The following is a 13,603-nucleotide window of genomic DNA, read 5'->3' on the forward strand; positions in this document are numbered from 1 at the left end:
AGGGACTCATCCTAAATCTTTGGAATTCGTCCTAACTTCTTGGAATTAGCTCCTAACATATAGGAATTAGTTCCTAACTTATAGGAATTCGTGCATGCTAAATAAGAACTCCTTGTGGCCCTTTTGATTAAGGCACAAATCAAAGAACCCTTTCTTGCTATTATTTTCAACACTCCCTCTTAGTGAGGAAGTTGTTCTTGGAAGGACCTCGTCCACCTAGATCTGTCTCCAACACTACCAAGTTCTCTGTCGCTGTAATTGCTCCCTCTTAACTAGATGACTTCTTTGATTTCTTCTATGTAACCCGTTTTGAAGATCTATTTTTTCCCACCATGCTCTGTGAGTCCACCAGTTTAGTCATAAGTGCCATGTACCCTGTGTACCTATGTGTCTGCTTCTTGATGTTGGGAGACTCAACTCTCTTCTAATCTTCCTTAACCAAATCCTTTGCCCACTTGGCTCGAACTCTCCCTATACTGAGAGTCTTTGACTGAGTGATTGCCTCGACTCTCCCTGGGCTATGCTTCTCATCATCCTACTGGTCGGCCCAACTGCCAACTAGCTTAGACTGAAACTGAGATATTGGCTTAGGCTTCATCTTGAGAGCTTTATCTTGCTCTGACTCAACCATCACTTCTCTATTCTGAGGACTTCATGCCTTGTTGCTCAAGACTGTCCCTGTCTGAAACAAATCTGCCCACTAGCTTCTCTCCTGCTCCTCCAAGATCGTCAACTCTTAGGGTCTTCAACAAACTTCCCACTAGCTTTGATACCATGTAGAATTTCCATGAAATTTTGATTTGCTAATATGGACAATCTGAAAATAATTTTCTTTTCAAATAAACACATAATTTCTCTACCAAATAGTAGTGGAATAGAACATAAATAATTTCACAAATTCACATAACAATTTTCTAGGGAACCCAACTAGGAAAACCCTCACTTGCTTCAGAATTGTATGGAGGAAAACTGAGCAATAGATTTGATACAAATACTACTTGTTTCAATATGAAAATAACCTTGTTTTCCTGACTTGAACCAAGCTTGAAACCCTTGCAAAATTTTTGATCCTTGCCTCCTAAATTTATGCGCACAAACTTCTCTTGGCACACCTTTCTCTCACAAGCTCCACACAAAAACCTGTGCAACCTTCTCACAAACACGTGAGCTCTATTGTCTTGTCTCACCAACTCGTGGTCACAAGACAATGATCAAATTGTGCTTTCGTTCCTCCTTTTAAAGCAATTCGGATGGCTAAGTTTAGCAAGTTTTTAATTAAGGAGTTTGCTTTTGTGATTAATTGAGTTAGCATGAGTTAACTACTCATGCAACTCGTCCTATCTCAAATTAAGGACTTGAGACTCAAACACACGTTCTTTTTCTCAATTAACTCACGCTAGAAGACTAATAACTTGACCTTCCACTTTAACACATCAGTTAACTGCTTCATAACTCCTAACTTTTATGAAATGATCCTAAATTATAGTAACTCGTCCTAATTTGTAGGGCCTCATCCTAAATCTTAGGAATTCGTCCTAATGTCTAGGAATTAGCTCCTAAATTCTAGGAATTAGCTCCTAACTTATAGGAATTTGTTCCTAACTTATAGGAACTCTAGCATGCTAAAGAAGACCTCGTTGTGGCCCCTTTGATTAAGGCACAAATCAATGAACCCTTTCTCGCTATTATTTTCAACACTCCCTCTTAGCGAGGAAGGTGTTCCTTGAAGAACCTCGTCTACTTGGATCTATCTCCAACACTACTAAGTTCTCCACTGCTGCAGCTGCTCCCTCTGAACTAGAAGACTTCCTTGCATTCTTCTATGGAACCTTTTTGAAGACCTGTTCTTTACCACCATGCTCTGCGAGTCCATTACTTTAGCCATAAGTGCCATGTACCCTGTGTACCTTTGTGTCTGCTTCTTGATGTTTGGGGACTCAACCCTCTTCTGATCTCCCTTAACCAAATCCTTTGCCCACTTGGCTCGAACTCTCCCTATACTGGGAGTCTTTGACTGAGTGGTTGCCTCCACTTGCCTTGGGCTATGCTCCTCATCATCCTGCTGGTCGGCCCAACTGCCAACTAGCTTAGACTGAAACTAAGATACTAGCTGAGGCTTCATCTTGAGAGCTCTATCTTGCTCTTGCTCAACCATCACTTCTCTATTATAAAGACTTCATGCCTTGCTGAAACAAATATGCCCACTTGTTGCTCTCCTTCTCCTCCAAGATTGTTTGCTCTTAGGGTCTTCAACAAATTGCCCACTAGCTTTGAGACCATGTAGAATTTCCACGAAATTCTGTTATGCTAATATGAACAATCTGAAAACAATTTTTTTTCCAAATGTACACAAAATTTCTCTACCAAATATTAGTGGAATAGAACATAAATAATTACACAAATTCACACAACAATTTTCTAGGGAACCCAACTAGGAAAACCCTTGCTTGCTTCAAAATTTTATCGAGAAAAACTGAGCAATAGATTTGATACAAATACAACTGTTTCAATCCTAAAACAACCTTGTTTTCCTGCCTTGAACCATGCTTGAAACCCTTGCAAGATTACTGATCCTTGCCTCATAAATTAATGCGCACAAACTTCTCTTGGCACACCTTTCTCTCACAAGCTTCGCACATAAACTTGTGCAACCTTCTCACAAATCCATGAGCTCTATTGTCTTGTCTCACCAACTCGTGCTTACAAGACAATGATCAAATTGTGCCTTCATTCCTCCTTTTAAAGAAATTCGAATGGCTAAGTTCACTGAGTTTCTAATTAAGGACTTTGCTTTTGTGATTGATTTAGCATGAGTTAACTAATGCAACTTGTCCTATCTCAAATCAAGGACTTGAGACTCAAACAAACGCTCTTTTCCTCAATTAACTCGCACTAGAAGACTAATAACTTGACCTTCCACTTTAACACATTAGTTAATTGCTTATAACTCCTAACTTTTAGGAGCTGATCCTAAATTATAGGAACTCATACTAATTTGTAGGAACTCATCCTAAATCTTATGAAATTGTCCTAACTTCTAGGAATTAGCTCCTAACTTATAGGAATTGGTTTCTAACTTATAGGAATTCGAGCATGCTAAAGAGGAACTCGTTGTGGTCCTTTTGATTAAGGCACAAATCAAGGAACCCTTTCTCACTATTATTTTCAACAGTGAGGTCTTATAGAGCTGGAAGATTGAAGAGTCTTGGAGGCTTATTGTAATAGGGTTGTGGAGAATAATAGTGTTCACCTTCAATAATATTTTTTTCTCTATGCACTATATAGGTTTTACTACTATAGATCTTGGTGCATTTGTTGAAGCATAAAAGTGGTGTGGCCCTTGTTACTTTAAAATAGCCACTTATGTGCCATTGTGGCTTAATATGGGCTTGGCAAGTGAGATTTCTTTATCCCACATTCATTAGGTGAAGTGATCTTCTCACTGGAGGCCTATATATTGAGGGGATCTAGAGGTATTTTTCAATTAGTTCATAGTGAGGTTGTGTAGAACTGGATGCTTGAAGAGTCTTGGAGGCTTATTGTAATAGGGTTGTGGAGAATAATAGTGTTCATCTTCAATAATATATTTTTTCTCCACGCACTGTATAGGTTTTACTTTTATAGATCTTGGTGCATTTGATGAAGCATAAAAGTGGTGCGGCCCTTGTTACTTTAAAATAACCACTTATGTGTCATTGTGGCTGAATATGGGCTTGGCAGGTGAGATTTCTTTATCCCACATACATTAGGTGAAGTGATCTTCTCACTGGAGGCCTATATATTGAGGGGATCTAGAGGTATTTTTCAATTAGTCCATTGTGAGGTTGTGTAGAGTTGGATGATGGAAGAGTCTTGGGAGGCTTATTGTAATAGGGTTGTGGAGAATAATAGTCTTCATCTTCAATAATATATTTTTTCTCCACGCACTGTATAGGTTTTACTATTATAGATCTTCGTGCATTTGATGAAGCATAAAAGTGCAACTTTTGTTAAGTTTCAAGAGTTAAAGGCTTGTTACCCACCACCAGTGGGTGACCCCATAGGAGAAATTTGTCTCCTAGATTTGTCTTCGGCGGACAGCCAATAACCTTTGACAACCACTAGTGTAGCTAATATTGTGCCAGTTGATCTTCGCTCCCTGAGCCAATCATATGTCCCCTCGTCCATCTGTCGAGAGCGCATGTTTGAAGGTCGGCCATCCAATCCTAAAGGTACGTGTTTCATTGTACAATCAAGTGTTTATGCTCGTTTTTCCTTGGGCACACTTGGGTATGGATTATTGGGTGACTTGGAAGGAGGGGTTTTGACTGTAGTCTTGTTCCTTCACCTTAAATGGGGGGTTAATCCTCAATCCTAGTCCTGTGGGATCTCCGCTATTAGCTTGTAGCTTCAGAATGGATACTACTTGGAAAACCCTGATTTTGGTAGCGCGTTCCCGTTTTCCCATTTCATATTTTTCACTCCCCTCTGCTATTATGCTCTTAACCTGCAAAAAGATACCCAAATACAGAATATGCGAAGAAAGATACCCAGAACATAGAATAGTGAGAGACAACAACAAATATTTTATTATTCAGAAAGCAATGTTCACTGGCCTCTTCGAGGGGGCAACCTCCAGTAAAGCAGAGCTCGATACAAAATAAGACACGATGCTCCTGCAGGGAGTCTCTATCCTTTATATATGACTCGTAATGCAATACCATGGATCAATACCATGGGTTTTATTAATACCATCTATCTAATACCATGGCCCATTTGCAACTAACTGTGGTCCCGTCATTAATTGCGGGTTAACCACTTACAATTATTAATATGGGCTTTATTGACTCTTTACTATGACTCGATCCCACTACATAAATAAGGGGGTTAGGGTGGGACCCTAACATGCTCTCCCCCTTAAGAATAGCCTTGTCCTCAAGGTTGAAGCTACGGAAACTGCTGAAGAATATTGGCTGGTTCCCAAGTTGCATCTCAGGTTGGAGCCAGATTGACCCTTCCTCGTCCAATTCAGGTAGACTGGTTTGAATTCTGCAATTGTTCCCAATCACTTTCTTGAGGCATGAGATATGGAAAACTGGATGGATTTTTGCAGTAGGCGGCAAAGCCAGCTTGTAGGCTACTTCTCCAATGCGCTGAAGTACTTGATATGGTCCGTAGAATTTTGGAGACAGTTTCTGACAACCCTTGTCTTTGAGTGATGTTTGCTTATATGGTTGCAGCCTCAAAAAGACCTGATCCCCTTCTTGAAATTGGCGCTCTGAGCGATGCTGGTCGACTTGTTGCTTCATGCGGTTTTGAGCTTGATAAGATTCTCTCTAAGATGTGCGATCATGGTTGCGCGGTTTTGTAGGAGTTGATTCACTGCTTGTACCTTTGAGCACCCCTTGATATAAGAAGTAGGAGAAGGAGGGAGTTGACCATATATTGCTTCATAGGGAGTCATTTTGGTGGTGGCATGATAGTTGGTGTTATACCACCATTCAGCCAGAGGTAACCACTGTACCCAAAGATGTTGCTTTTCTGAAGTGAAACACCTAAGGTAGGTTTCCAGACATTTGTTGACAGCTTCAGTTTGACCATCTGTTTGTGGATGATAAGAAGTACTGAGTTTTAGTTGGGTGCCTTGTAGCCTGAAGAGTTCCTGCCAAAAATTACTGGTGAAGATCGGGTCGCGATCAGACACAATAGAAGTGGGCATGCCATGCAATTTGAAGATCTGATCCATGAAAGATTGAGCGACCAAAGTCGGTGTAAACGGGTGGGGTAGGGCGCAGAAATGAGCATACTTCGAAAGTTTGTCCACAACCACCATGATGACTGACTTGTTTCTTGACTGATCCATGAAAGATTGAGCGACCAAAGTCGGTGTAAATGGGTGGGGTAGGGCGCAGAAATGAGCATACTTCGAAAGTTTGTCCACAACCACCATGATGACTGACTTGTTTCTTGACTTTGGAAGACCTGTAATGAAATCCATAGAAACCTCCGTCCATATTGCTGCCGGGATAGGCAACGGTTGTAATGTGCCTGGTGCTTTGACGGTCTCCCCTTTGTGGCGTTGACAGACATCGCATTCTGCTACAAAAGTAAGGATGTCCTTTTTCATGCCTGTCCAAAAAAATGATCTTCTGGTGCGAGCATACGTCTTCTGAAAGCCTGAATGTCCTGCAATGGGGGATGAGTGCAATTCTGCCAAAATGTGACTTTTGAGGGTGGATGTTGGTGATATTACGACTCTGTCCCTGTAGCAAAGAATCTCATCTTGCCACGAGTAGCCCTTGGTGGAATTTGGATCCGCCTGCAATTGAGAAATGAGTTGGGGGAGCCCGGGATGTGAAAACCATTCCCTGCGAGCCTCTTCAATCCATTCTGGAATGGGAAGGGAAATTGCTAACAGGGTACTTCCCTACTCAAATTGGCGAGATAATGCATTTGCTACACTATTTTCTTGTCCTTTCTTGTAAATGATCTCATAATCATATCCCAGCATTCTGGCGAGCCATTTATTTTGTTGTGGGGAGGATAGGCGTTGCTCTAAAAAATATTTTAAGACTGTGATGGTCTGTGCGGATTTGGAAACGTCGCCCCAATAAGTAAGGTTGCCAGGTCTTTACTGCATGTAAAATGGCCATCATTTCCTTCTAATAGGTAGATTGGCCCAGATTCTTTCCACTTAGTTGTTGGCTTGTGAAGGCCAAAGGTCGCCCTTCCTACATTAAGACCGCCTCAATACCCGTACCCGAAGCATCACATTCAATGACAAAAGATTTGGTGAAGTCAGGGAGTGCTAAGATTGGAGTGGAACACATGGCATTTTTGAGAGCTGTAAATGCCTGTTGTGCATCCTCATTCCAGAAGAATGAATTTTTCTTCAGGAGTTGAGTGAGGGGCTTCCCTATGCGACAATAATTGCGGACAAATTTGCGATAATAGTCTGTGAGACCCAAAAATCCTCTCAGGCTCTTCAAGGTCTTAGGTTGAGGCCAATCCTACATTGCCTGGATCTTTTTGGGGTCCACCTTGACACCTTCACGCCCCACAATGTGGCCCAAATACTCGACTTCTTCCATGCCAAAGGAACACTTGACATCTTAACAAATAAGTTGCAAGAGTAGATCTACATGCTAAAGATGTGCGGCCCAAGTGCAACTATAGATGAGGATGTCATCGAAGAAGACAAGGACAAATTTCCTGAGATATGGTTTGAGAAGGTGGTTCATAAGGCTCTGAAAGGTAGATGGGGCATTACAAAGACCGAATGGCATGACCAGGAACTCATAATGGCCTTCATGAGTTCGGAAAGTAGTCTTTGGAATGTCGACTTCCTTCATGCGAATTTGATGGTAGCCTGAGCGAAGATCCAGCTTAGTGAAGAATTGAGCCCCATTGAGTTCATCCAGCAAATCATCAACCACCGGGATGGGAAATTTATCTTTCACTGTCAACTTATTGAGGGCCCTGAAGTCTGGACACATCCGCCACTCCCCATATTTCTTGAGCACCATGACCATCGGTGATGAATAAGGACTCATGCTGGGACGAATGACACCTGCTTCCAAAAGTTCCTTGATTATTTTTTCTATTTCATTCTTTTGGGTGAACGGATATCTGTATGGGCGCACATTTGGGGGTTGGGCCCCTGGAACCAAGGTGATGCTATGATCATGTTCCCCTCTCGAGGGTGGCAGCTCATGAGGCTTGTCAAAGACCAGTAGATGGTTATTTAAAATCTGTTGCATCTCAGGATGAATCGGTAGAGACTTGGTTTCGACTGCCTGGATGGCATTAAATTGAGCTCCATGATGGCCCTTTTTTAGCAATTTTTCCATCCTATGCGAGCTGATGATAGAGGGAGCTCCCGCCTGGAGTCCACGGAGGGTATGTGTGGAGTTGTTCTGCTTAAAACTTATATATAACTCCTGGAAATCCATTGTGATTTGCCCAAGGGTGTGAAGCCATTCAGCATCGAGGACAATGTCGCACCCTCCCATGTGTATGGCAAACATGTGGGTCTTCAACTGATAATCCCCCATTTGAAGTTTGACATTTTCACAGCGGCCTTCACATTTCATTGTGCCCCCATCCGCAATTTGGACTTGGAAGTTAGAAACTGCTCGTACAAAACAATGCACTGCTTCCGCGACTTTTTGATGGATGAAATTATGTGTACTTCCACTATCAATCAAGACTACTACTGGGCGATGTTTAATAAAACCTCTGATTTTGAGAGTTTGAGGTGAAGAAATCCCGACCAAAGCATGTAGCGAAATAACGGGTTCGTCAGGGACATTGTCCTTTTGGTTGTCCTCTTCTACCGCCTCATGTTCCTCCAGTGGTGGATCTTCCTCCGATGAGCTGTAATCAGTGGCATCAATTTGAAAAAAATTGGGCTCCTTGCATTTATGACCTGCAGAGTATTTTTCATCACAGTAGTAACATAATCCTTGCTTTCTTCTTTCGGCCATTTCTGCAGGTGACACCTTTTGAACCTCAAGTGTTTGAGTCGTGCTGTGAGCTTGTGGGGGTGACCCTTAGCTGTGAAATTTGGGCGACTGTACTGGGCTGCTAACGCACGTTCCACGTTACGAGCTACCTTGCAAGCCTCCATCCATGTGGGAGGGTGGTGCAGTAGAACGTGGGCTTTTATGGCTTCTTTAAGACCGCTGATAAAACATTCCGTGTAGAACACATCTGAGAGACCCCTAGTGCGGAAGGCTAAGGCTTCAAACGCTGTAACATATTCATCCACTGTGCCAGTTTGCTGGAGCTTAGTAAGACGACCCAGAAAAGAAGATTCTTGGTCAAAGCGGTCTGTAAGAGCTTTTTTGAAGGTGGTCCAAGTCGCAAACGGTCCATTGCAACGTTGATGCCATTGCCACCTTTCAGTGTCCAAGTACATGCTTCCCACCATAAGCTGAGTCTCATTATCTAAGATGTTATTCAGATTGAAATACTGCTCCATTTGTGCTATCCATGCTACCGGGTGAGAACCATCAAATTTATGCATATCCAACTTGGGAGGTCGCGGACGGGATTATTGGTGGGGGCCCCAGAGGTGAAGAGAGTGGCTAGACTCACCCTCACTGTGTCCATTGCCAATATACGCCTCCTCGTGGGCTTCCTCCTTGCCCTTTGGGATTATGCTAGTTAGTCTGTAAAGCTGAAGTTGGAGGGATTGCAAGGTTTGTTCTAGTTTGTCCATCCTCTCATTGGCCATAGCTTGAGCTCTAGTTTCTACCATGCACCGACCTGATGTTCTTGAAATTTGGGACCGCCCAAAATTTTTTTTTCACTAAGAATTGAATGGTACCACCGTGCTCAGCTCGTCGTCTTGATTCCGATGGGCTAGATCACCAATAAGCATCCTGGAAGATTTCAGACACTTTTTTTTGAAAACTCCTAACGGAGTTTCACTCCTTCCTTAGGAATACTACAGTAACCGAATCCTCAAAATGTCAATGCTGCCAAAAGTCCTGCGAAAATCATGCCTCGGTATAGGAACCCCACACAACTACTCAGATTCGGTGGATCTGAGAGATCTGAATGGCAGATCGGATAGCTCTGAGCGGCGGAACAGATTGCTGCTGCGGATCTGATGGATCTAATAGATCGGAATGGCTGGTCGGAACTGCGGGACTGATGTCTGCTGCTGCTGCACCCCTTTGCGCGAGCGGATCTGGCAGAGATGATGCGTGATCCCAAGATAGAAAAGGGAACTATGGTCTCGAGGAGTGTCAAGTGCTACAGATCGCAATATACATAAGGGTCTGACAGTAGTACTCGGCCCAATGTTTCAGGGCTCTAACTAAGGAGGATCAATCGTACCCTTAGCCGTACAACCCGACTACCCTATCGTACGGGCGAGTAATCTCTCCGAGTGCTGTTCTCAGTGTAATGTAGCAACAAGACGGCCGATGGTTTATCTATGGCGAGGTTGCAGAGGAGCTAAGGGGCTTCCGATATACCCAGAAGGTACTTGGAAGACAGTCCGTACGCGGTTCTGTCTAATGCGCTACTACTCGAAGGGGTACCCACAGGGGTTACAAGGGAGTCCAACAAGCGTGACCACCTCTTGTATTTCCTGCGTGCATGCCTCCCCAAATCCGCAGGTTTATGCGCTCAACGACAGATCCCGTGGTTTAAAGACGCCGGAACACGTCTCTAGCCAAAATTTTTTTTGCTAAGAAATGGAGATCCCATCGGCCTGGAAAGTGCTCTGATACCACTTGTTATGCTCTTAACCTGCAAAAAGATACCCAAATACAGAATATGCGAAGAAAGATACCCAGAACATAGAATAGTGAGAGACAACAACAAATATTTTATTATTCAGAAAGCAATGTTCACTGGCCTCTTCGAGGGGGCAACCTCCAATAGAGCAGAGCTCGATACAAAAATAAGACACGATGCTCCTCGCAGGGAGTCTCTATCCTTTATATATGACTCATACATGCAATACCATGGATCAATACCATGGGTTTTATTAATACCATCTATCTAATACCATGGCCCATTTGCAACTAACTGTGGTCCCATCATTAATTGCGGGTTAACCACTTACAATTATTAATATGGGCTTTATTGACTCTTTACTATGACTCGATCCCACTACATAAATAAGGGGGATAGGGTGGGACCCTAACATCTGCACATTACATGCTCTATTTCATCATCTTCCCTCTATGGGTTGTTGAGAATTCAATAGGGCAATGAATATGTTAATTCTCTTTGCTTGATAACTGTTTGTGTTACCTTTTACTTATTAGCCTTGTTCGTTATTATTCCAATGTGCAATACATGAAACGACTACCAAAACAGTAAGAACAATGACACAATATATAGGCTGCAAGCTAGGGCCAAAACGCCTCCCCTTGAGGGGAAAACCTGAAAATCTCTGCTTGTCATTCAGATCTTTCAATTGACGAATACTATGACCTAGACTCAGACAAATACCCTCCAAGATCAGGTCTTCCACGACCTCTTGCTACAATATCTTCGACCTCCCAGTAGATTTGAAATTCTGCTCCCCAACAATTGCTGCTGCTGCTCTAGGAGACTTTGATCTCCCTCTAACAACGTTCTTCTTGACTTCACTTGCCTTGACTTGAGTCTTAGGGCTAGCAAGATGCCCTAAGAGACCTTCTCTCTTGCTTCCAAAATCGAACCTAAAGACTATCCCAGCGCGGAAACCCTAACTTTGCACTTCCGGAAGAATAGAGAAAGACCCAAACACTTCGACTAATTTAACCTTTTGTTCTTCGCACTTCCTTCTACGAATTTTTGTCTTCTTTGCATAAGAGATGAGAGAGTGAGTGATTCAAATTGGAGGACGAGTTCCTCTTATATATAGGCTTCCTCAAGGGTGGATGTGGCTCTTCATGTAGGCCGACTTGATCTTGCAGGTATTTTGACACTTTCAAGACAAAATAAAATTTTCTTTGTAATTTGAAATGTGCCCATAGGGTCTTCCATATATGACAACGAGTTCTTATACCTAGGACAAACCCTAGAAGCACTCAATGGGTGCTTGACCTATAAAATAAAAGAACTTGAGCATGAAACCCATGCTTCAATACTAATAATAATAATAATAATAATTATTATTTCTTTTTCATTTTACATTGACAAGAATACATTTCATACTAATGAAGACCGAACCTAGTTACACATTTTTCAACACTCCCTCTTAACTAGGGAGGTATTCATAAGAGGTACATGGTCATTCTCAATCTGAAGAGATCTCATAAGAAGAGTCAGATTGGTAACCCATCTGTCTAGCATCATAATAAATAGCATTGTCACATAGCAAGGCCTTGACTAACAACTCTATGTCTCCACAAGATCAGAGGACAATGCTGGCGAGACTAATGATATATAGACACCATCATCATTGTCTCTCGAGGTACATACCCCACCCGGGTTTTCACAAAGTATGACCTCCCATTGGACTATTCTTATGTTGGGTAGCTAATCCTCAAGAATATCGGTCCACAACTACTCTTGTCTTGAATGCCCTACCACATTCTCAAATAGTATCGAATGCTAGATGGTTACCCAATCCTCCATTCTTTCTTCCCAAGTGAAGACAAGAATGTCTTGTCTATCTCTCCCTCTCAATTAGGGAGGACAAATCCACCAAACCAAGCTTGTCCCTTAAATATACAAGCTTCTTGTTTGGAAGTGATTTCGTCAATATGTCAACTACCTGCTCATCAATGGAGATATACTGTCGCTGCAACACACAATTTTGTTCTAGATCTTGAATATAGTGATACTTATTGTTGATATGCTTTGTCTTCCCATGAAACACTGGGTCCAGACAAACGAATACAACTGGTGTTATAAAAAACTATCACTGTAGGGTTCATCGGTCCTTCAAACAAGTTGGATAACAACTTCCTTAACCATACTGCTTCCCTGCTTACTTCACATGCTGCAACATATTTAGCCTCAGCACTACTCAAAGCAACGGTGTCTTTCTTTCTGCTCATCCATGAGATCATGGAGTATCCCAAATTGAAACATCCTCCCGTAGTGCTTCTTTCATCCTGTTCACTGCCTCTCCAGTCAGAATCTGTATACCCAATCAATTGGACATCATTCCTTCTATCATACTTCAAACAGTAGTTGGTGGTTCCTCGCAGATATCTCAGAATATGCTTTGCTGCTATCTAATGATCATGCTTTGTCTCTACTTGGAATTGACTGAATAGATTTACTGCAAAACATATGTTTGGTCGAGTATTCACCAAGTACATCAATGAGCCAACAAGTTGTCTATACCTGGAAGGATCCACAGGGCTTGATTCAGAACTCCTTAGTCTCTTCAATTTTGTGATCATTTGAGTGGTCATAGTTTTACAGTCCATCATGTCGAACTTCTTTAGAATCTCAATCACATACTTTCCTTAACCGAGATAGATTTCATTTGGTCCTTGCCAGACTTCTAGCCCCAATAGTAATGCATCAGCGCAAGATCTTTCATGTCAAATTCTGTTGCCAATTGCTTTTTACATTCTTCATTTCGACCTTCAACACCTGTCAAGAGAAGATCATCTACATACAAAAGAATAATTACAAGTTCATTGTTTACAACCTTAATATAAAGGTTCGAGTCAACATAACTTTTGTGAAGCCTATTCTCTGTAGGTATGCATCCATTCTAGCATTCCATGCCTTTGGTGCTTGCTTGAGGCCATATAATGCTTTCTTCAATCTGCAAACATATGCCTTCCTATCTTTGACTTCAAATCCCAAGGGTTGTTCTATATAGACTTCTTCATCCATAGCGCCATTAAGAAAACAATCTTGACATCCATTTGGTGGATGTGCCATCCCATCGATGCTGCCAGAGAGACTAATGATCGAATCGTTGTATATCTTGTTGTTGGAGAAAATGTTTCTTCATAGTCAATGCCTTCAAGTTGAGAGAATCCTCTAGCCACAAATCTTACTTATCTATACTTCCATCGGCTGCATGCTTGATCTTATAGATCCACTTGGAAGTAACCACAGATTTATCTTCGGGCCTAGGTACGATCTCCCAAACTCCATTCTTCATTATAGATTGAGATTCTTCATTCATGGCATCCTTCCATTCTCG

The sequence above is a fragment of the Pinus tabuliformis genome, chromosome 4_1 (assembly GCF_031772625.1).
Source record: "Pinus tabuliformis cultivar Carrire ecotype Pingquan chromosome 4_1, CPIR1, whole genome shotgun sequence".
Lineage (NCBI taxonomy): Eukaryota > Viridiplantae > Streptophyta > Pinopsida > Pinales > Pinaceae > Pinus > Pinus tabuliformis.